The following is a 23853-nucleotide window of genomic DNA, read 5'->3' on the forward strand; positions in this document are numbered from 1 at the left end:
GCTCTTTTGAAATATTAGATTCAAATCCCTCATATCTGTACTTTTTACAAGCCATGAAAATGCAAATTTCTGGGATGCCAGCTGAAATCCATGCTAACAGGTGTTAGGAATATTGTTTTATGAGGTACGGCACCTTGCATAGGGTAGTTTGTGGAGTTCATCTGTGCCCCTCACTTGTCATAGTATCTAGCATGAAATTCCACACATGCCTTTTATTTAGGAAAGAACACAAAAGTATGTTATCTTATTCCTCTGGAATTTTCCACAGTTATTTAGCATGTTAGTTTAAGCATAATTGGTTAGTGGGATCTTGAAATCTATGTCTTAGCTGTACTTATTTACATCAGGCTAGAAGTAGTTCATTTCAGTTGAGGTAAATGTGAAGCATTAGATTGCAAACGTACCTAATCCATCTCTCCTCCCCCATGACTAGAAATCCTGTGGTTAAAATAACACAGCCTCTATTCAGAGCACAAACTTAGAGCTGCGAGCAGGAGCAGGCTTGGGATTCAAACGACTCTCAGCAGATGAGTCTGTTCAAGGGTCTTGCTCGGGTTTGTTTTTCATCCTACTTTTGATCCATGAGAGGACACCAGGCTCTCTCCTCTGGGCAAGCAAGGTAAAGATTTTCTGCATTCTGTATACGGTTGCATGTGCTTGTAAAGGAGCTTATAAACATGATTGCAAAAAGGCTGTTGCAAAAGCAATTGTAAATATGTTGCTGTTGTAGAGCAAGAAGTGTTTGGCAAATGGCTTCACAAGCTTGAAATGTTAGTCTGGTCTTCTGGCTATTTCCACACGACAGTGAAATGATGAAATGACAAATCTTGCACAGAGAAGCAAAGGGCAGTGATTCTCCATCATGCATCAGAGAAGCTGAGCATGTAGGAAATAGCAAACCCGGGTACTACTGTGGTCTAGCCAGACTAAAGCAGAACTGGCATTTTGCTAACTGCCAGGTATAGTCCCTCCTGGGTTTGTCCAGCTGCTGTAATCCCATTTGGGAGGCTGAGGCTGTGCCGGAGGATGGCACTGGGTCTGTTTACAGAGTCTATGCTAATGCTGCTCCAGCGTGACTCTTACAGTAACGGTGGAACGGTGCTTTCAGGAATGTTTGGATGCACCGTGCCAGATAATTAGCTGCCTGTATTTGCTCTTACTGCTTTCCAAGTCACAGGGGATGTAGAAAAGCATCATCTTTCCTTGAATCCTTATTTTATTTGAAATCCAGGAAACAAATGTGATGTCTGTGCTAATGCCCGTGGAACTGTACTCCCAGTGCCAGAGTTAACTCTCCCAGCCCTGTGCTGTTTTTCACAGGGAATCCTGAGTACCACATCAGTCCTTCTGCACCACGATGTTCAAATGCAGAGGGTGGCACTGCTGGGGAATATGGAAACACAGTTTTTGCTTAATTTAAAAAAATGCTGCCCCTCCCTGCCCCAAGGCATGGGACAGTATCCTTGTGCTGTGGGGGCACTTACATCAGCGTAGCACGAACAAACGCTGCTCCAGGTGCTACGTTTCCAGTGCTGGAGAAAGCCTTGTTTTGCATACAGAGATGCTCACTTTCCCCTTCCTCTGCTTTCCGCTCCTTTTTCCCTTCCCTCAGCTGACAGGCTGGTTTCACATTGTCCTGTGTGCAGCCGCTGGCCTCCCCCATCCCACAGCCGTGTCACTCCCCATGGCAGCATGCTCCTGCTCGGCCAGAGGAAAGAGGAGCACCCTGCACGCCAGGTCCTCTCAGCACAGAGCTGCCGTGCTCTGGGGAAGCTTTGTGACTGGAAAAGGTGCCCTCATCCCTTGAGCCAACAGTGCTGCTTTGTTCTGGGGGAGAAATGCAGCTCTATCACTTGGGTGCCCGGCACAGGGAGGGACAAGCAGGGCTATAAGCAAGGAATACAAACATGCTGCTTTTCCTGATTCTCAGAGCACACCGCGGCAGAGAGGCAGCTCGGAGGAGAGAGAACATGTGCAAAACAAAGAAATGCGGTCAGGCAGGAACTATAAAATTCCAATATAGAAAGTGGAGCTGATGTCATTTTAACGTCCTAAGCGGTGCCAAGAATTCTAAGCTCCATATCAAGATTCAGTGCAAAACCCCCACAAACTCACAACTCGTTCTTGTGGAAAAATTAACTTTTATGGAAAATATGCATGGGAACATGCCAGAGGAGTGTGTTGTTTTATTTCTTTTATTAATTTTGAATACATTAGTTCAGAGAGCAATCCCATTTTAGCATCAGCTGCCTCTATCCAAGAAGCCGAAGCTCACAGATACAGCTCGCAAATACTGGAGGCGAGGGAGCTGTGTTTTCCTGTGTGATCAGTCGTTAGATGGAAAGAGCTGTTCGAGTAGGAAGGGGTGTGGGAAGGCTCAGTGGGATGACTGACTTAAAGTTTTTTTTTTTCCTGGTGACATATCTGAATCGTGATCAGATGCACCTGAATGAAGCAGCATCATCAGCTGTTATAATTCTGAGTGCGTCAGAGGTGGGATCGCGTGCAGCTCCTGTGATAAAGGTTACTCATCTCTGTCCTGCTGTGGGACAGCCTTCGCTGCTGCTTGTAACTTTGTCAGGCTTGAAGGGTTTAGACTGAGCTCTTCCAACTTGATTGTCTGCCTTGAGCTGAGTTCCTTTCTGGAAAATTTCAGCCAAAACTGTCCAACCAGTTTTGTCCATTCCAAGAATGAGCAGAGGGAAAAAGGAATTGTTGTCCAACTGGAAAAAAAAGAAAGGAAGAAACAGGAGGGGGGAATCTGGTGATTCTTTCTTTGGATAGTTCTTATCCCTCTGTGCTCTGGAGTTGAGATCTGAAACTTGGCAGCTTTCTGTTAGGAATGTGATTTTTTTTTTTTCTTTAAACTTTGTAAATCTCCTCCAATTTGGCTTAGTGATAGCCTTTGAAGGGAGAAAATAGCAACTTCTTAGGGACGTGCTAAGGCTGAGCAGTCAAAATCTGCTGAGATTCCTTCCCACATGAGTGAGCTCAGCCCAGCATCCAGGCAGCTCCCAGTGCTGACCCCAATGCTCCTGTGCAAACAGCCAGTGCTACCAAGTTCCTGCAGGTCCTTGTTCTTACTAACAGCACGACAGGGACCCAGGTCTTCTCTCTGTGATCCAAGAGTCATCCCAGCTCAAGGAGCAGAATGAAGATGGGCTCTTCGTGTAATGCTGCTCAGGGCAGAGTTGATGGTCAGTGGAAAGGCAGGCAGGGAGCAACACTTTGATTCTTTCCTGTCACAGCCTGGTGGCAGATAGGGACCCGGGCAATGCTGGGCTAAGCAAAGATCTGGTAGTGGGATGCTAAAGCTGGAGGGTTGCGTGGGAACGGGATGAGGAGCACATGGTACAAATGAGGGGTCGGGGGCTTGGGAGCAGGTCGGGAAAGTGTGTGTCAAGGTTTGAGCCATAGGGAGAGTCCAGGCACACTAGAGCTTGATATGAAACCTCAGCTGCCCTATCCTTGGTCCCTTTTTGAGAAAATGAGTGCTACCTCAGAACTGGTGTCAGTCCCACTCTCCCTGCAGGGTCTTCTATGCCAGGTCTTGCTGGGGCTCTCCCCAGTCTGCAGCCAGTGGCTGTGGGGTGCTCCACTGTGCCATAGGACCCTGCTCCTGATGTCCTCTTCTGGGATGAGAGCTGGTGGGAGCTCTGCCTCGAGCATGTCCAGTGTGCTTGATGATGAACACTCCTGCACAGCCCCGTGTCTGTTGGTCACCCCCTGGGAACAGCTGGGAAAAATGACCAAGATCCTGATAAACTGGTGCTTGGTGCAGTCAAACTGTTGCTTACATGCCTCTGTTTCCATTTTATTCAAACGGCTAAAGAACCACCACCCTTGATAGAGGTACTAGAGCTCAGGGACACTTGTGGAGAACCCAGGGAAATGTGCCACTGTAGTTCCAAGTTTTGGGAAAATCAGTCATTTTTATGGAGAAATTGGGAAGAAAATAAAGCCTATGACTACACTGAACTCTAAGGGAAAAAACCAAAATTCTATATAATATCTCCAGTGAAAAAAGTCCATCCAGTACAACGGGATAAAGCTGAGACCTCTGGCAAAATATTGTGTGTTCATCTAATTAACAATTGTACCATAACACATAGCACAAAGGAGGCTTAGTTCTAGCATCTCTTGCCTCATGGATTTTTCATTCGTAACAGTATTCTTATAGCCTGTTTTTGTATGCAATGCATGTGCAACATTGGAGACAGATGGCAAAATCTCAGTGTTCATTGTGATGTTATTTCCACATCGAAAGGTAGAGAGCTGCAGTCTGCTTGTTTCCACTCCTGCTGGAGCGGCAGGGAAAGGTGATTCACTTCACTTCTTCTATGACCATAGACTATGGAGCAACCTGGACAGCCCCTCCTTCCACAGAGACAGGCAGTGAAGTTTCATCATCTTCATCAGCTCCTGGGAGCCCCATGCACACATCAGGGCTCAGCTTTGTGAGGCTGTGTAGAAACAAAGCACAGAAGGACCGGAGCTGTGAGAACGGTGTGAGAAGATCAGAACTGCCTACAGACAGAGGAAGGAGCGCTAAGAAGCTGTGAGACAGTGTTGGCCACTGCTGCAGGCAGTGCTTGCTGCACACTAACAGCCTTGCCTTAGTCAAGGATGTCATAACCAGGAGTTTGAAGCAGGAGAACTGAAACAGAAAAGGAGAAGGAGTGGTGGATACTTATAGGCTTCTGCTCCAAGGGTCAAGGTAGAAAATGGACATCCCTAAAGTTTGATGCTGAATGGGTAGGGATGAGTGGAGTAGAGACTGACAGTTGAAGGACCAGAGATATTTATTGGAGCTGTTCTTGTGGAAGTTGTCACAAAATAAATAAATCCAGGAGGATGTTGCTCTTACAAGTTTGATGAGATGATTACAAGTAGGGAGCAGCACCATGAATGAATCAGAAAGGTTTGTGCATAAAGTTTCTTGCCCAGATCTAAAAGAGGTGCTGTGTTCTCATCTGCCACCCCAGCTGGTCCAGCCAACTCCTTGCACTGCACACAGCCCAGGGCAAGAGTCAGGTCGCCTCATGAGCGCTAACCCAAAACCTTCACTGCTTGATGAATCGTTTGACCTACTTGAGGCTCAGAATCCACTCAGAGAATCCCACGCTCTTTCTACAGTTTTGGTCTGAATTAATCCAGTATGTACAACATGACTAGTTCAACAATCACAGCACTGTGCCCTGGGACTTTGCCTCTGCTGGAAACTAAAGTACATGCAATTAATTATGCGGTTCCTCAATGAACAAAATGGGGGTTTTGTGTAATACTATTACTCATTTGTTTCCAATTAGTTGTGAATCATGAATTGTTTTGTCTCAGAAATTAATGCTATTTTTTCCCAATTTATCAGATTTTACCTGCTTTGCATAACCTGATGTTTCCACAGATTGTGTGGACCAAGCCTTCTGTCCTGATCCATGCCAGAATCTTGGGTTTCTGAATGTAATTGGAGAGTAAGATTGAGGTCTCTAGATCCTATGGCTTGAGAGAATCAAATTGATCCAAGATCTGAGAGAAGGTTGCTACTTTCCTGCAATTGCACTTCCAATATAAATAAGTCTTCATGTTATTCTGCTGTCCAGTGATGTGTGTAAGGGTAAAACATCAAGAAATTTGCTTATGACTTGATGTACAGATTTTGTCACCTATCAAGGCATAGCCCTTTCTGAGTACTCATGCAGTGACCATCTTGGTAATCCAAACAGTTCTCTCCTACATAGATCAAGTCCTGCTTAATACAGGGGATCTGCCGTGTCTTCAAATGCATCCATGAAATGTGTCACTTGGACTGACCTTTACAGAATCCTCCAGTTTTAGGGACACTTTGGAAAAGTAACTTATTATGTGCTCTTTTTCCTTGCAACTCAGATACAGAAGGGGAGTGAATACACAGTCATATCAGGAAAGAAATACTCATTTCTGATAAGGCCAAAAGACCTTACCTTTTCCAAAAGAAGGAGGCTAGCACACAGTGAGGAAGATGAGCATTTCAGCCTTTTGCACTGGTGAATTTGGGAAACCCCTACCCAGACATAAATTCAGGTTTCCCACAGCCAGACAAATGTTGTGATTCCCCCACATCCTTTTTTTATCAATTCATTTATAAGACCCTTGTGAATCCCATAATCCAAGTCTATAATCCAAGTCTATGTATGAGACTTATGACACACGGAGGTTCCTAACAACCTCAAAGTCACTGAGTGCTTTTAACTGCTTACGGCTTTGAACATTTTTTCACTTTTATTTAGATGTCTTGCCCCTCAGCAGTGAACTTCTTTTCTCTTCTTTTCTGCTAATACCAGTTGGGTGTTTATGCCATTGGCATTGTCTTCCTGGAGGGCAGAGAGCCCCTTGTATCCCACCACAGAAGGTGGCTCCAGCTCTGTCACCACCACACACAATAAACTTGCACCCGAGTTGCCATCCCCGACCCTCAACAGAACCAAGAATGGTTGTAAAGCAAACCCACATTGCAATGTGCAGCCTTCTGCCATCGTGGCTGTGATTGTGTGTCCATCAGAGACTGGCCAACACATGGGTTGGCTCGTGCTCAACCAGCCATACCCCCTTTTCCCCTTCTCCTCGGTCCTGCTGCTGCGTGTTGGGTAGCAGCAGCCTGTGGAGTTAAACCTTGCACTTCCATCCCCGGCCACCTCATCAGCCAGAATGCCAGTGGGGCTTGCAGAGTGGATTTCTTGTGCTGTGCATCCACTGGCTTGGACTGCCAGGGTTTGTCCCCGCTGCTGCACATTGGCAGGAGGCAGAAATTCCCTCCTCAGTAACTTCCCTCAGAGATACAGAATCCAACAAAATGATGTTATCCACCTCCGACACCTTTGTCATAATGGATTGCTTCGGCCTCTTGCATATGTGTAATCAAATGCTGCTGCTTTTCACATGCTACAGTTTGCTGTGTTTAAATTGAGAGGGATCTCCCTTAAATATTTATTTAAACAATAACATCACTTGAGCCCTTTGTAAATTGCTGTACAAAATTGATCTGAAACACTCTTTTAAAAATTTAATTAAACTGATTTTCTGCTTGAGCACAGTGCTGTGGGCCAGCACCTCCTTCTGCCAGGGCTGAAGATCCTGCAGCTCTGAAAGCCAGTTTCTTCTCCACAGGACTTAGGGACCCAGCCCTCAAATTGTTCCAGCAGCTCCCAGAGTCACAGAGCAGAGGTTCAGAAGTCATATTGTTTTGGACCCAGGAACCCCAAAATCCTGTAACTTCCAGAAACAGGCTTCTTTCCTGGATGCAGGAAAACTCCTCTGAGAGCCACCTCTTCCTTCTGGTACCCACACACCACAGCTTAGGCTGGAAACACAGCAATGCCAACCATAGAGCTCACAACTGCTGGGGAGCAGGAGGGAGCTGAGGCTGCCAATATTTTTCAATAGTATTTAGATCATAACTTCATAACCGGCAGCTCTGGGACTTTTCTGAGCAAAAGACCCTAAAAACACATAAAACACACAACATACTCTCTACTATTTGGCTGGACTCTGCAAATCTAAGAAGGACTCACTATCCCAAATAAAAATATTTTTATTTTATATAAAAGAGAGGATTCAAACTCTTCATTTAGCAGGCCGTTTTTTTTGTATTTAACTTTCATTAAAGGTGGACTTACACCTTTAATTAAAAGTGTTAGTAGTATTAAAGTTATCTGTGAAAAATTTTGCACTAGATTAGCAATGTTTAAGTGGAGAAGAGCTGTAACCCTTCCTCTTCATTCCTAATTCCACATTATTCCAGCATCTTGATGAATCAGTTATTGGCTAAATCTTCATAGTCAACATGGATTTGGGTGGAAATTGAATTACTCACCAGCTAAAGTAAGTGCAAAGAAGATAATTCATTATGATGCTCCTTAGCTATAATTGAGGCTTATCTCCTCATTTGAGGCTCTGTGTGGGTTTAATCATAGAACTAAAGTGGGGTGAAATACCAAAGCTTCTCTGAATCATTTTTATTCTTGCCTCCGTTCTTTATCATTAATTACATCAAGACATATCTCCAAGGAGACAAAGAGTGGTACCCTCAGCCTGCTGTCCCTTAGGTCCCCCCAAAACCTTCACTTGTTTTGCTGAGTGCAGTGTGTCTTTGGATGGTCCCTTGGGAGGAAGAGGCAGGCTGCATTTTGCTTTAGATCCTTCTTGTTCTGAGTGCAGATTTCAACAGACTAAATGAAAAGATACAGCCTTTTTAGTGCTAGCACTAGAGGTGAAGCTGGGAGATCAATCAGCCTTTCCTTGGCTGAAGATGATTGCAGAAACACTTTTGAACATCAGGAGGGTATGGAGCATTACTTTCCTCCCATGGTGAATGCAATATGTGGAGCGTATGCCTAAGACGTCCTTTTCCTTTCTCCAGTCTGAATGGGAAAGACTTCCTTGCACTTTTCTCTCCATTAGTCAAGGCCACGGTCAGCAACATGGATGAAGTATCACAGTTCAATAATTTCAAATCAATACTTCATTACTTTTCTCTGTTCAGAGGAAACACATTTTTCTCTGTGTGGGTATATAGAGCCTTTATCCAATTCTCATCCACCCAGACATCTTGTGTCAATTTTAGGGTTAATTCCCTCCTTTTAATTTCCTGCCATTATTTACTCACAGCACATGGAGTCAACCTTTGAAAGTGAATATGTCTGAAATAGGATTTCCAGAATAAAGGGGGTTTTAAAATTTTTTTGCCTGGACCAGTCAATCTGAGCAGCTACTTGGTAGCTAGAAAGGGTTTTTCCCTCTCCTTCCAAACTTTTGCCCTTCAGCTCTTGCATAGCCACTGGGCCTGGCAGTTCCACTTCAGGGGATCTTCTGAGAATCATACCTTTGTCTATAATCAGGTCAGAAAGTCAAATTACAGAAAGTTTTAGGGAACTGCATAGTCCTGAAACTGTTTTTTCAGACATGTCCAGGTTGCTTAATTCCAGAAATGAAACACTTTGATGGTTCAGAACTGAAAGGATTTGTTTCTAGTTTGAACTGAATGAAAGCCACTGACTTCCTCTCAGTTTGATATTAGCCCATGCCCTCTCTTTTCTGCTGTGGTGCCTCATGAGGGCTCTTGCTTGCCTGTAGCCGTGTCTCACCAGCTGAGCTGCACACCCACCTAGCTCACAGCAACCACACTCCTGTATCACTCCACTGGAGATGGGAATACCCCTTTCACCAATTTCATGATCATACACACCTGTAATGAAAGGTATTCACCCAGAAAAGGGACTTTGGCAATGTGACCCAAAGGACTGCAGCAGGAATCTCATCTCATCCTGGAAGCCCCTGGGAACCTGAAAAATGCAAAACTGAGGAAACCAGCTATGCAGCATGACCTGAAGCTGTGCCAAAAGAAGCAAGCCCCCTTATTTCACTCTACTCTTGCAAGGACTGGAGCTGCCTCCTGAACACGGTGATACTAACTTCCCAACTTTCACCCTCCTAGATCTGGAGAAGCAGCTTGAAGTGTGATGCTCTGCATCTGTTCTGGCTGTCCTACCCACAAAACCAGCTGCTTCCTTCTGCCCAGTGAGTGCTGGAGGGTTGTGGACAATCTAGGCATGGGGCAAAGGCAGAACCAGGAGCTGTGACCACTGCACCAGGCACCCTTGCAAAGGTCTCAGATGTTTGCATGGCCAATGTCTGCTCTGGTTTAATTCAGCCCTGTTTGTGTGGCTTTGTGAGCACTGAAGCAGCGTGAGACCCAATGTTTAACTATTGTTATTTATTAGGTAGAATACTGCCCAGTCCTGAGCCTGAACTCTCCAAACTGAAGCCAAATATATACAGTCCATCTTCCCTCTCTACAAACAGCATTCAGCATCAATCACAGCACTGTAAATTGTTTACACAAAACTGCAGACATCATAACTTATTAAATAACTCTCTTGTCGGTCAGATAAGTAAATATTTCGAAAGACTGTGAACATTGTGGCAAGCTGGAACTGCCCAGACCAGCTCCAAATGGATCCAAGTTAACAGGGGACCATATTTGCCTTGCCTTTGATGTCCCTGCTCCAAATTGGGCTGAGAAGGGATCTGAAAACAAGCCTCCTTTAGGGAAGCTTATGAAGTTTTAAAGATGCTCAACCTTCTGCAGAGATGACAGGAAGAAGAAAATTGTGGAAAGAGTTTGTAGAGAAACTATCTTCTTGAAGCAGTAAATTTGAAGTTGTGGGGGTCAGACCCTCCCTCCCTTCTCCATGTCTTCCTCTTTAAACCCAAACAAATGAAGTGGATGCCAGAAAGTCTCTGCTGTAGAAAGGGTTGAGGGTTCTTCCTTGGGCCGTAGCTAGAGATCGCAGGGGGGATTTCTCTCGCTGTTGGTGGAATGGGTGATGGCAGCACCTTCACACAATCACCTCTTCTTACAGGCAGCCATCCCAGGAGCTTTGGCCCTCAGAAGGGGAATGGTGTTGGCGTTGACTCCCACAGTTCCATTGCCTGCCCATGGTAAGTCTCGGTGCTTTTCAAAACAGACCGTGGCTATCTGCTGTTATTGGAAACATGCTGTTTTATGAGATACTTGTTTCCAATCATTTCCAACAATTATTTGGGATCTTTTTCCTTTCGAGTTCACTGAGTTGTACCAGTTCACCACCTTTTCAAAGTGATTGTGTTACATGCAGGAATGTGGAGTTGAAAGGGAGTTTTTGCAACAGGAATTTGTTTTGGAAGCAAGCGAGTTGGAAGGAGAGGAAACGGGCAGCCCACCAAGGGCTTCAGTAGGATTATCCCACCCTTTCAGCAAGCTTCAGCCAGGGCAACTCATGAGCTGGGGCTGAGCCTGCTTCCAGTGGGGGTAGGGGCAGACAAACTGCTCTTAGCAGCAGTTTAATACAGCTTAGGATCCAGTCATGTCACTTGAAACCTCATCTGAAAGATCCCCTCAGGCACAGACCTCACTGGTGTGAATCATAGAATCATAGAGTACCCTGAGTTGGAAGGGACCCCCAAAGATCACCGAGCCCGACTGTGGCAGCCACTAGGATGTGGAAAACTTCAGCTGGGTGAGTCTGGCTGTAGGCTGCTGCTGTTGGGGTGCTGGGGAGGGCACTCCTCCCTGCCAAAGGCCAGGCACAAAGTCCATCATCAGATGAAAACTCACGGATTTGAGTCTAGCCTGGTGCTGAATCAGTGACTCAGCTGTGTGTTTGGCAATTACTTCTTTGGTACCTGACTGGCACCTCCTGCCCTGCATTTTCTTTAACATAATTTTAATTCGTAGTCTTTTGAGATACTTTGACACCTCCCATTGCTGGTGCATCTGGGTAGTTTTCTTAAAATATATGTTTTTCTTAAAATATATGTTTCCTTGCACTGTGTGTATCACTTATTTAATGTCTGAGGCATGTGAGAGGCTGTCCATGTTTGCAAAAAGTCAAGGGTTTCATCCCAGGGATAAATCAAATGCTGCCAAAACAGCACAGTGCAGACATAAATAAAACATAGGTTGCAGAGACTGACTGTCAGTGGTTCTCAGATCCTTAAATATCCATTCCTGTTTGTGCACAACCATGCTTACAGGTGCTCCAGCCTCAATATATTGAGTATAAACTGATGATTGATTGAGAAAACAGGTTAAGAAAAAAAGAAAAAAAAGAGTTATTTCTTACACAAGTAGGTGCATGCAGAGGGGAGATGGGAAAAGGGTGCAGAGGTGACCGACCTGGTAGCAAAGAGGGCAGTGTGAAATGCTGTCAATACAGTCAATATGTTCATGTCCCACAGGTGCAGAGAGGTTTCACACATTGGAGTAAATGTTTCCTAATTCCTAGACACACATGATAGAAATGAACAGAAGGAAACACATTCTGGTAACCTTCCAGAAAGAAAGGTGTTATTTCTCAAAAGGGAGCTGAAGACACTCCAGCTCTGGATTCATATCCAGCTCTAGCCTCCAGTCACAAATACGAACCTGCACTAATGCAGATGCCACCAAAGAGCCACCCCTCCTGCGGGCTGTATGCCACACGTACCTGTGTGGCACTGCTTACCTGGTTGTCACTGGGTCGGGTGTCCCAGTGTGCTGGATGTCCCTGTGGGCATTACAGGAGGAATTCCCACCACCTGGAGCCCCGAGGCCCTGTGACTTTCTCACACTCTGCAGGACCCCACAGTTCCCACAGCCCATCTCAGCTCTGTCCCTTCCCCTCTGCTGGGTCATCCATCTGTTCCATCAAACTCTGCCAGCCCTGGATACGTACTCTGCTGTCTCCTGAGTAGGTGATGCGTTGGTAACGCTGCTGCTCGAGGCTCTGCTGTAAGATGGAGCTACTGTGCAGCTGTCTCTGTGTCAGTGTTCCTATTGACCAGCACCTACAACAGGAAGTCTGCAGTGGGGGCAAAATTGCCCTTAAATAAGTGCATTTCTTTTCCTATCTTTATTGCCACATATCACTGTTTTTTCAGCCATTAGTGATTTTTTTCCCTCTCTCTCCTAACATTGTCTCTGATTTCTGTGTCATGAGGGGGAGTATTGTCAGATCACATTCTCATGATGGGAGAGGCAGAAAATCCGTTCTGTATATCATGTGACCTTGGCTTCCAACTTCATAAAGGATTTCTTCAAGCCCTGCTCATTATCTTGTTTTATACTTTAAAGAAAAGCAAAAATGATGGTGACAAATGGCCTCGTTTATCACATTTAATTGACTGACTATACTTTTAAGTCTCTGAAACACACTTTGGGCCAAAGCACTGGAAAAAGAACATGCCATTTACCCTGGTCTGCTGCCAGGTCACATTAAAAAATGTTCAGGAGGTGTTTTCTAGATCAGTGCACGGAGCAAGAATAAGTGTGTGCACTCTCACTGCAGCACACTTCCCTCCTGGTTTCTAGCAACCATGACAGTGTCAGCCCTTTCACAAGCAAGTGGCAGAAATGAGCAGAAATGAGAATTGTGAGTGAAACTGTTGTGGGAAGGGTGAAGCCACTAAAAAGTTGTATGTGAAAGCTGTCAGTACTTCCCTTCTGACCAGGGAAGTGCCAAGAATGGGACTGTGGGGGTCTCCCTTCATCCCAGAACTAACAACAGGACTAGCCAGCATTTTCAGTGACAGCTTAGGCAACGTGAAATTTAGTGATACGCTTGTCGCAGCTGTGGCGGTGTTGCGCTGGTTGTAGGTTGCCGGAATGACAAACTGGAGATAGGGATCGAAAACCCCAAAGATGCAGTGGGAGGGGTGGCTGCACAGCTTTCCCCAGTGTCCCTGAGACAGGCTGGCACCACTGGTCAGCCCCAAAGGCCCACGGGTTGTGATGGGTCCTGGGCTGCCTATAATGTCATGCTGTTGCAAACAAAACCCAAACATGACTGTAAACTACAAAGAAAGAAATGCAGCCTGTAAGACATCTCTCTTCCCTCAGTTCAGCTCCCCTTGCTAGGGTGAGACTTCACCTAAAGATTTTTCTTGCGGGAGGAGATGGTATTCCTCAAAAAAGTTGTATATGGGTATGTGCAGGAAGGTAGGCTAAAGAAACTGGGTTTGATTGAAGAAAGGAAATCTAAAGGGAGGAAAAAAAAAAGTGTTTTCAAGCACATAAAGGGCTGATCAAAAAGAAAATGAATAAACCGGTCTCTGTCCCTGCTCTAGATATCCAGCCACATGCTAAAATATCAGTCAGGGTGTGTACTGGGTCTGGCTGGGAGGGAGTTAAGAAAGATTTAATACAGATTTAAGGAATGTTCCTAATAGTAAGTGCAGTAAACCACTGAAATACTTTGTCTCAAGAGACTGTGGAGGTTCTGTTATTAAAGGTTTTTCAGAACGGGTTATCCGGACATCTGTAAGGATTCACCTAGACATGGGATGGAATGATGGACTGGAGCCAGCCTGAGTCTCTGGGGACCCTTTGCATGAAATTTTCATCACATTAATGTGAACACAAGACTCTTATAGAGTACTAAAGACACCACCCTGGCTTTTCAAAAATCCCTCCAAAAAGGTTTCAGTCTCGACTGAGCCTGCCTCCAGTTTGGAGATGGAAATGTTTTGACTCCTTTTCCCAACCCACTCTGAGTCAAAGGGGCCAATGAATCCCAAAGTCACAGAAATCCTCTCTCCCCTCTTGTCCTCTGCTAGCCTGGGACCCCAGAGATGGAAAGGGCAGGGGAAGGGTCCTTGTTCCAAGTGGTGCTGGAGTTCCTGTGCCCTGGGAGAGCCATTCCCACATTCCTGCTCCTTCCCACAGCAGCACACACAGCATACCCCAAAGCCCAGTGCCACCCCCATAGCTGCTCACCCCCGAGGACACCAGGTGCCTTCACAGCCCCAGGCCACCCCCACTGACCACTGGGGGACCCAGCCTTGCATCCTAAGTAGAAGATTGACACAAATCCTGCTGTCCTGATTAGCCACCCATCTAATCCCCGTGATGTCAGCGGGGTTTTGCCTGGCAGGATTTGGCCCACCGCCAAAGAGCTCTGGGATTTATAGTCCTGGCTCTGGCTGCTAGTGGCAGGAGGAGGCTGCAGGTGTGAACCTGCAGGAGGAGCCTGAGCTGGCATTTTAGATACCCAGCAAAATTTATTGCCAAGATTTGTTCATCTTTGTGGGAAAGGTGTTTCATGAAGAATGCAGAAAAATCCTACCATGCAGTTCCTCTTTAACTACACAGGAAAAAAAAAAAAAAAATATATATATATATATATATGGGTATGGTTTTGATTATATCTATGTGTATAAATATATATATATAGTATTCATATTGTTTTATTATATTCATGTTTTTTACAAGCACAGTTTCAGGGGATAAGACAAGGTACATGTGTGGTGGGGGGAGGAAAGGAAGAGATGGAAGGAGAGGAAGCTGCTGCTGTACACAGCAGCTCTCGTCTAACCCCCATTTTTTACACTGGTGGAATGCACCCAGTGACTGTTTCTGCTATTTAAGGAAAAAGGTTCCTATACAAAATCCTGTGGTTTTGAAGTGATCCTTTTATAGGCATAAAAAGACTTTTCCATATCCCTCTGTTTGATTTCTTTTCTTTTATGCAGACCTGGCTACTCAAATAGATATTAGCAGAATATCATGCACTGGAATCAGACACTTCAGTCCTATTTGTGGTACTGGAGATCAAATATCCCACCAATTTACCACATAAAGCCATGGGGATGCAAACTGAAGTCAGTTTAGCTGTAGGGTGGTGCAAGAGAGAGTTGAATTTTGTCTGGCACCCATCCCAAGGGATCCTGTGTTGGCAATGACCCATCACAGAATTGAATGTGCTGTATGTTCCACAGTGGGTTTGCCTCTCTCAGGTTTCCTACTGGTGGTGAATATTGATGGTGTTTGTAATCTCATGATTTGGAACAAGAATAACTATATGTTAACTTTGAGTTAAAAACACAGGGGTTTAGGGTGCATATCTGAAACAGCAGCTGGATGCAATGCAGAGCCTGTACCTGGAGCAGGGACCTGAACACTCATCTCTCCTGTCCCAGAAGTGGGAAATGTGGCATTCACATCTGTTCAGGCCCAAAACGTGGTGGGCACATCGTGGACAGTGCGGTGCTGGCAGCGATGTGTGACGGGGCTGTGGCTGTGGGCTCTCCTGGGGGAAGGCTCGAGCAGGCAGCACACACCACGTGCAGGGTCTCAGGTGGGATACACAGCCCAAGGGCAGATGCTGGGCTGCTTGATCCAGCTAAAATCTTGGGATGTGAAGCAGCAAAGCAAACCCTAGAGATCTGCAAGCAAGTCCTGAGACACTTGAGGGTCCCCTGTGTCTCTAGGCAAGAGTGTCTTTGGGGGCTTCTGGGCACAAGGACCAAGCTGGGGATCCAAAAGCAGCGTTACACAGCTCCATGCTTTGTAAGGACCAACATAATCATTGTTATTCCAGCCTGTACGGTCATATACTGTGCTGGAGGTAGCTTTTCTGCACAAAACCAAGGGATTTACAGAGCTCCAGTAGCTGCTCACTGCCAGATGTTTATTATCTCATCGCATACATATGCTTCGCAATGATGCTGGAGCTAATACTTCCCTCCACCGCCACAGAGGCATGCCTGGTACCACCAGTTTGTGCCGACATAAATAACAACCTGTCCGAGCATCTCCCCTGCAAATGCTGGGGAAAGGGGCAAGGACATATGTTCCAGATGGAAATACAACCAAGGGTTGTGCTCTTGGTGGCTTTGAGTTCTGTAATTTTATCTCAATGCAACATGAGAGGAAGCCATTCCTCCACACCGTGCATCGTATTTGGCTGCCTGCTCACTTGCTTTTTTATGAATGTAGGAGGACTGATAATAGGGATGATGACAAAACTACAGCAAAGCAGCTGACAACCCAGTATATCATAAAAAAATTAACCTGCTATGTGGCTCCCCCTTGACAGATGAGGTATGTTCACTCATCCCTGCATTAAAGTTATGTAAATCTCTGACTTCAGAGGAATAAATTTTGCTTTACTCCCACACTGAATGAGTGGGAAATGCCGAAGCTGAATTTTGGATCAGTGGTACAGGTCTCAATGCTACAGGGTTTGAGGACTTTCAATTTAAAATGATCTTTTTACTGTATATGAGGTCATCACAGAAAATTATGTGATCCACATATCCTTCCAGCTCATCTAGAAGGAACAAGTAAGGCCAGGCTGAAGATACTTTGACAGAATGGAGATGAAAAACTAAGTGGTGTCTGCCCACAGAGGGACAAACTCGTGGCACCCTCCCAGATTGTGGGTGGTCTATTGTGCTTTGCTCTAGTCAGTGAGAACATTACACTCATACATGCAAACCTAATTTGAAAAAACAGTATTTAAACAAACAATGAATGTTTTGTAACCTCATAATTCACATGCACTGAACCTTGGCTCTCTGTACTCCAGTACATAGTAGTCTTCTCAAAATCCTGCAATTTGGTTTTAAAAAAGGAATGCTGTGGGCGTTGAGTTAGTGTAGAAGTACACAAGACCATTGATGACTCTGTTTTCATCTACTCAGAGCATAAGGCAAGTAGGTGATTTATTTTTATTGGCACTGCTGGTAGATAAGCTTCCACTATTATGAAGTTGTCATAGGCTGGGTTGGCTCCGGCTGTCAGTCAGAGCACGCCCAGCAGAAAACCCAATCCAGTAATTACATCCTCCTCAAGGATGCGTTGTGGAGGAAGGCTGTGATCCCCGCTTCTCCCAGGGCACTCAGAAATAGCCAGGAGTATTCCAAGTCAACAAAGGACTTGGACTGTTGCTGATTATTGGAAATGTTGCGGCACATTGTGGGACGTGGCAACTATGCTGCAACCGAATGAAAAATGTTCAAATTCAAATTACAACTAAACCCCGAGACTGAAAAATAGAAATCCTTTGCAGAGATGTCGAGATCTGGTGCCACCAACCCCTTTACAGACTTCAGCAGAGTGAGGGCAAGAAGAGCAAGGTGGGGCATCTTCACTTGGCTGTTGCTCTCCCAGCTTCTACGAATTGGCGCTGTGATCACCTGGACTCTGAAATTAAGAAGACAAACTTTTGATGGATAGTTCAATTCTTGCCAAGTTGTAGCTTATATATCCAGATCCTACCCTTTCCTTGAAGGAGATCTTGATTATAATGCGAATGACATTTTTACCCCATTCATCTGAGACCTCAAGAGGGAAAGGAATTTTTTTTTTTTTTTTTCCATTAAAGATTGCTAGAGAGGTCTAACAAGTAAAAAGACCATGAATACAAATGGATGCTCAGGGCTGAATATCAGCTTGTATTAACAGCCCTGCAGAATAGCTCCATGGCTTTGAATTTCTGTGCTGGGGGTTTGTGTGTCTCCACAGAAGTACCCACACTTCTTGGACAATGGCAGCCTACTCTGTACTCACTTCTGCCATGGAAACAAGGCAGCTCTTCTGCAGCTTCAAGGCCAACAACAAAGACATCCCAAAGAATGGCAAATCACAGCTCCACATGCACATGCACATGTTTTGAGCAGGTCTGAAAGCATCAGCAGTGGAGACGAGAGGTACTCAGACTTTTGTGACTTAAATATTTTCTTCCCAAAACTAGAATTTTGTCACTGTTTTTCTTTAAGTCACTTGTTGCACAAAAAGTTGCTTTTGAACGAGTATTTTGCAGTGTATTTTTAAGACAGGTGTAATTTAGGTCTACAGTTTTGGAAAACAAAATACCTTAAGAAATTTGAATTTCATTTGTCCATCTTTAGTACCAGGTACACAACACTTCAAAAAATATCAAAGGGTGTTCTTTACATTTTAGGGGTCTCTTCACCTTGTTTGTCCATCTCTCTTGTACCCCCAAAGGTTGGGCCACTCCTGCCTTTCCTGCCTTACTGAACCAGTTCCCCAGAGTGGCCCCAGGACCTCAACACCAATATCACTCTGGTGCACTGTGCATTTTGGAGAGGGGCGAACATCCCCCCGTGCCTGCCGTGCAGGGGAGGAGCTGCACCGTGGCCACCCACGGGCCCTGGGGGGACATCCCAGGTCACACCCATGTGCTGTATCCAGGGATGCTCCTGTGCTCCTTCTCCTCTCTGTTTCTCAGCCCGAGCTTTGCAAAAGTCTGAGTTTCCTCTAGCTGGCAGCTGGGCATGCTGCTTTCCTTGAGGAAATCTGTTTGGAAACGGTGAAGAACTGAGGGCTCCCTCAGCTGGAAAATCAGATTTGGCTTACCTGAATGTCAGGTCAGCTGAGCTGGAGTTAATAAACAGCTGGGGATGAAGAGGGGCAAACAGTGATGGAGTGGCTTCTGGGAGCCTGTCAGATGGGTTTCCTGCAGGGTCTGGCCTTTGGTGTTCCCTCAGCCACCGCCTTGAGCCCCCCTGCCCTGCCAGCAGCCAGCGCTCGCCTGGCCAAGGGGCAGCTGGTGCCGGGACAGAGCCAGCTCCTCGCGTGTCCCAAACCCACGGGGACTTCATGGCCTTGGAACACCTCTGCCTGCAGCAGAGCCACACGCTGCCTGGTGCAGATGGACCGACAGCACAACGCCACAAGCCTCCTCTTGGTGGGAAATGCAGCTAAATAATCCAACCCGTTACTTGTCCCGGTCAGTCAGTGGGCCGGGCCCGCTGCTGCTAGGCTTCCACACACTGGGGACAGGAAAATGGACTGTCCCAGGCTCACCGTACCCACATCCCTAAACACATAGCCAAGGCCCTCTAAAAATGTCTATAGAAGTGGAACAAAGTGGATTATGCACAGACACCTTCCTATACAGTAGCTCTAAACATACTGAACTGCTTGAGGGGAGCGTTCCTGCTCTGCATGCCCACCTCCCCAGTGGACCCCACACATCCTCTTTCCCTGGGCATGTCCTGCCCAGTACCGGGTCTGAGCACCCCCACACTGAGCTCAGAGGTTCTTTCCAGGGGGGTAGAAAAAGGCAGACTCCTCCCTTGTGCCATGGGTTGTTTCTAGGAGTGCTTGTACAGGCAGGGCTGTGCCCACACTGTCAGGAAGCTGTGCAGGGAGATATCTTGCTTTGGAAGAGGGGACAGGGACGAAGACAAAAAAATGCAGAAAACTGCTGAAAATGTGACTCCTGGTTACCATGGCTGTAATCCTCCTCATAACACCACTGCACTGCAGCTGAAAGAGACGCGGTTCAAGGCAGCACAGGCTCTGCCATGGGGATTTCATGGTCTTCAGACAACATACGTGGTGACAGCAGGTCTAACAAGGGGCATCTCCAGGTTATGACACTGCCCCTTCCCACCGATGTCCTGGGACCCTGGCATGCCTGGGTTTGGACCCTTTCTCCTTCCAATGCATGAGTGCCCCTAGAGCAGGGACCACCCCGCTGCATCCTCCACCCCTCCTTTTGGGCATCTCATCACAAAATGGAGACAGTGGAAGGCGCTGCTGGAGGTCCTCTTGGGATTCAGATCACCAGCCCTTACACGGTTTGTTCATCTCCTTCTAGTCAAAAATGAGATTATTCCCTTCAGCTGCCAGAGGCTGAAAATAAAAATGAGTCAGATCTGATTTTGTATCACTGCAGTCAGACTTTCTGTGCTGTGCAGGAGAAACAAAGAAAGGTGAAATCCCTGTAGGGAAGGATTTGCAAAATTCTGCGGGAAATTGGTTTTACAGATAATTGTTTCCTGCTGAGGGGATATAACAGAACTTTTCAGAAAAGCTGCCCTTTTCAGCAATATCCACTGCACCGTACCCAGGCACGAAAGTCTGTCTCTAGCATAAATATGCTCCACTGCACATTTTCCTCCTGCACCTGAAATTGAGTATTGGTTAATTCCACTGGGATTTCCTTTAAAAGAGACATCATAGTGTAAATTATAAACCTGTTAAATTACAAATTAGGTGAAATGGTGGGTGCTTTGGCCTCTGGAGCATAAAGACTTTGATTCTTAATGGTAGCTGTTGAGACTTAGCAGCTGAAAATGTGAAGAGAAAATTATTGACTATCAGAACAAAATCCCCACTCCTAGGCAGGTTCATGCTGCCAGAAGGCACTTTTTTTCATGTTTGGCTGAGCATAAAAAATTACAATTATGAGCAGCTTCTTCTTTGTATCTAATTCCCAGTATTTTCAGAGTATGTCCTTTTTTTTTCTCCCGGCTGAAGGTACCACATTAAAATAAGTCAACATTAATAAAAAAAATGACAATTAAAGTAGTTCTAGCTTTCATCATTGTATACAGTGATGGATATGCTTATATATATATTAAAAAATCCACTTTTTCTCTAAGCCAAGACACCATTGGTAGGCTACTCTGAGCTACAGTAGTGTTAACAGTGGATAGGAGAGTGGGTCCTCAGACAAGCTCCTCTTTATTCTTCCACTGATCTTACCAAAGCAGAATGATGGCACTCACTGGAGCAGATAATGCCATCCATTGAACAAAGCCCTCTTGCTCAGCTGTCTCTGACAGCTCTAAATTTGAAGCATCAGAATCTTTGACCAGACAAAAGAAAACTTCTGCTTATAATTACCACAACAAGAACAAAACCAAAAGCAGGGTGACTGTTTTATTAATAGTGTGCTTTGCTGCTCCCAACCTTTGCAAAATCTGTGTATCTGGCTCTCCAAAAAAATATTACTACTTGGACCTATTTCATACGGATCGTGAAGGATAAAGACATTCCTGAAAGCTCGCTTGCCAGCTCTGCTGTTCTGCCAGCAGCAGTAATTTGAGAAGGAATCATGGCCCCTTTGAAACATGGATCACAGCAGGGCTGGAGGATGGGGCCCAGACAGACACACATGGATGGACAGATCTACAGGAGATTCATTTTCTGTCCCGCAGTAGCTCTCATCTTCCCTGTTCTGCGGCTCTGCAGTTTTCCTGCTGAGGACAGGAAAAGGAAAATGTAGGCAGAGAAGACACCAAATCTCATCCTTGAAATAATTTCAGAAACATGCTTCCACACAGGGCTCTTCTGATTGTGGGAAGAGGTGCCAACTGCAGAAGGCTGGAGCAGGAAGTGGCTCAGATCTCATGTTTTCCTTACACATCTCAGTAATAGCTTTTTGAAGAACTAGAGCATTTTTGCAGAACTGAAGGGTTCTGATGGCATCTGGTTTAACATGATAAACTTTGCTTGTCATCCCAGATTTACTGGCTAGCGGATCAGCTCATCTGTTAGATGGGTATAGTGGTTCCCTGACATCATCAGGAGTGAATGTGTTGCATCGATTAAGCCTTTTACAGCCCAGCTTGGATTTAGGTAAAGAGCAGTTACTGGAAGGCTTAATGAGGAAACCAGCCTCTGCATGTAGAGCCCTACCTGAGATTTCTATTTGAAAAGTGCAAGTGTCTGTCACACAGAGCCCTAACTGCTTTATCAGACAAGAAGAGAAACCTGGCAAAGTGTAATAATCTCATGGCAGGACACGTGAATGCGGTGAAGATGCGGTCAAGATGTCAGAGCACCCAAATATAGTGCAGCAAGGGTTCCTGCCATCCCAAATAACCTGTTCCCAGCACTGGGAACTGTGTGCCTCAGTTTGTCATCTACTCAGAGCTCTCTTGGAAGTAAGTGGCTTTTTCAAGAGCAAGGTGAATAAGCTGTACTGGAAAAGCAACTATGTTCTTTCTCACTCCCTGTAAGTCACTGCAATTTGATAAGCAGATTTTTGTAACTATTTTGGGCTCTATCTTGAGTAAAGAGGGGACAGATATACTCTGCAATGTAATATAGGAGTTGGTTATTGGAGGAATTTTGTACCTTGTTAGGAATGCCTTTAAGCTATCCTTGTACAGATTTCTACTGACGGGTGGCAGTATGAGTGGGTTGGAGCCTGGCATCCCATGACCCACCCAGTTTCCACACAAGCAGCCGATGCCAGACCTGACTCCAGCATTCCCTGTCAGGCCACCAGTAGCAAGAACAGTGGAGGAGGAATCACACATTTTCTGTGACAGGTATCTTCATCACCTCTATGGTGGAGCCCTGTTAGAGAGCAGGAGAAGGAGACTGTTACATGGGGGAAACCTACTCAAGCCAGGCTAGTGGCTGCCTCCTCCCTCATCAGCATAAAATCACCTTTGTGCTGTTCTCTTCATGACCCTCTGTCTGCAAAGAGCCCCAGGGTGGCTGTACCAGCTGGAAAGGCCAGCATTGGCCACAGTTTGAGCAAAAGCAGCTGTGGCTGCTGAATTGTCTGAGTATCCCAATCACAGCCACCTCATCTGCGGGGCTGGACAGCACAGACACTGCAGGCAGGCTCTGGTGGCCAAGCCCAGTCAAGATGACAGCACCTAGAATCAAACTACTGCAGAAGTCCAGCTTTTTAAAGAGGTTCAGGGAAGGGGCGTACAAAAGGGGGGACCTAAGTCCTTAGGCAGCTGTGAATCACTGTCTTGGATTTAGGCACCTAAGTGCTTTTTTGGATTTCATCCCAAACACTTCATTGAGTGAGTGTTGCATTAACAACAGCCCAGTCAGAGGATAAGAAGCAACAGAAATGCTCCAAGCTGCTATTTTAATGCATCCTAGAATGCGAAAAAAACGATCACTGCAGAAAAAGCTGTACTGGGTTACGGTGTCATTGCCCCAAGCCGTTTCCTTCACTTGTACAAGGAAACACCCCTCAACAGAACTTCCTTCACTGCAAAACCTTCAGCCCAGCACAGTCCAGAAATCTGTCCAGGCTAGAACCACTGACTTGGTGTTGAAATGGGCACGCAGGTCCCACTGTCCATACATCTGACTCTATTAGAGAGGAAGGTGGATCCTGGCAGGTAGAGGATAACAGCATCTTAAAGCAGTATTGTTAGTTCTTTGTGGATTGTTTACCTCTATTTTCAAATATGGAGTGGCCGCTTGTAAGGGCCCGACAACTTTTGCCACTTGCTCTTCAGCTTCCCTTCTGAAATATGTTAGGTACCTACATGGTTAGTGGTGCTGCTCATGACCACTAAATTCATGCTAAATAGGAGGACAACAGAGGGTGATGGGAATAAAAAAGATAGGGCTGTGTGTGCCATTTTTCACTTTAGGCAAGCATACTTTGACTTTGGAGGATACATTCAGGTGAACGCTGCCTGCAGGGCACAACAAAAGATGGAGCTGAAGTGAGAAGACTCAGTTCTATTTTAACTTGTCCCTCAGAGTGGATGCAGCTTGACTTCTCTGATGTAGGCTGCCTGGCTGTAAGTTGCACATACGGGGGAGGGTTTAATGTCCTTTCAAACAGCCGTTCATTCAGAGGCTGGATGGCTGCTTTTCTCCCAGAGCACTCCAAAACAGCTTGAACAAAGGATCTCCTAGGTTCAGATCTTTATCAGGTGAAGGCAGAACTTAGGAGGTCTCACATCTAGACAGGGGAATATGGGACCCCCAGAAGAGGGACTTGCCTGAGGGGGTGACCGGGTTTGGGCACAGTGGCGCTGCCATTAAAGCGTGTG

At 45.8% G+C, this 23853-nt stretch overlaps 1 protein-coding gene across 2 annotated transcripts in view; it reads left to right on the plus strand.

The window, feature by feature from the left end:
- Positions 1–463: 463 nt before the first annotated feature.
- The window catches only part of JCAD (junctional cadherin 5 associated), a 59330-nt gene continuing 35940 nt past the window's right edge, over positions 464–23853 (plus strand). Inside the window, exons 1-2 of one of the 2 annotated variants that reach the window (XM_040057463.2) lie at positions 464–619; positions 10398–10476. The gene's annotated coding sequence lies outside the window, so the exon portion shown is untranslated. The remainder of the gene's footprint in view (positions 620–10397; positions 10477–23853) is intronic. The other variant, XM_058420022.1, reaches the window with a different exon arrangement.

The sequence above is a fragment of the Hirundo rustica genome, chromosome 1, assembly GCF_015227805.2.
Source record: "Hirundo rustica isolate bHirRus1 chromosome 1, bHirRus1.pri.v3, whole genome shotgun sequence".
Taxonomy (NCBI): Eukaryota; Metazoa; Chordata; class Aves; order Passeriformes; family Hirundinidae; genus Hirundo; species Hirundo rustica.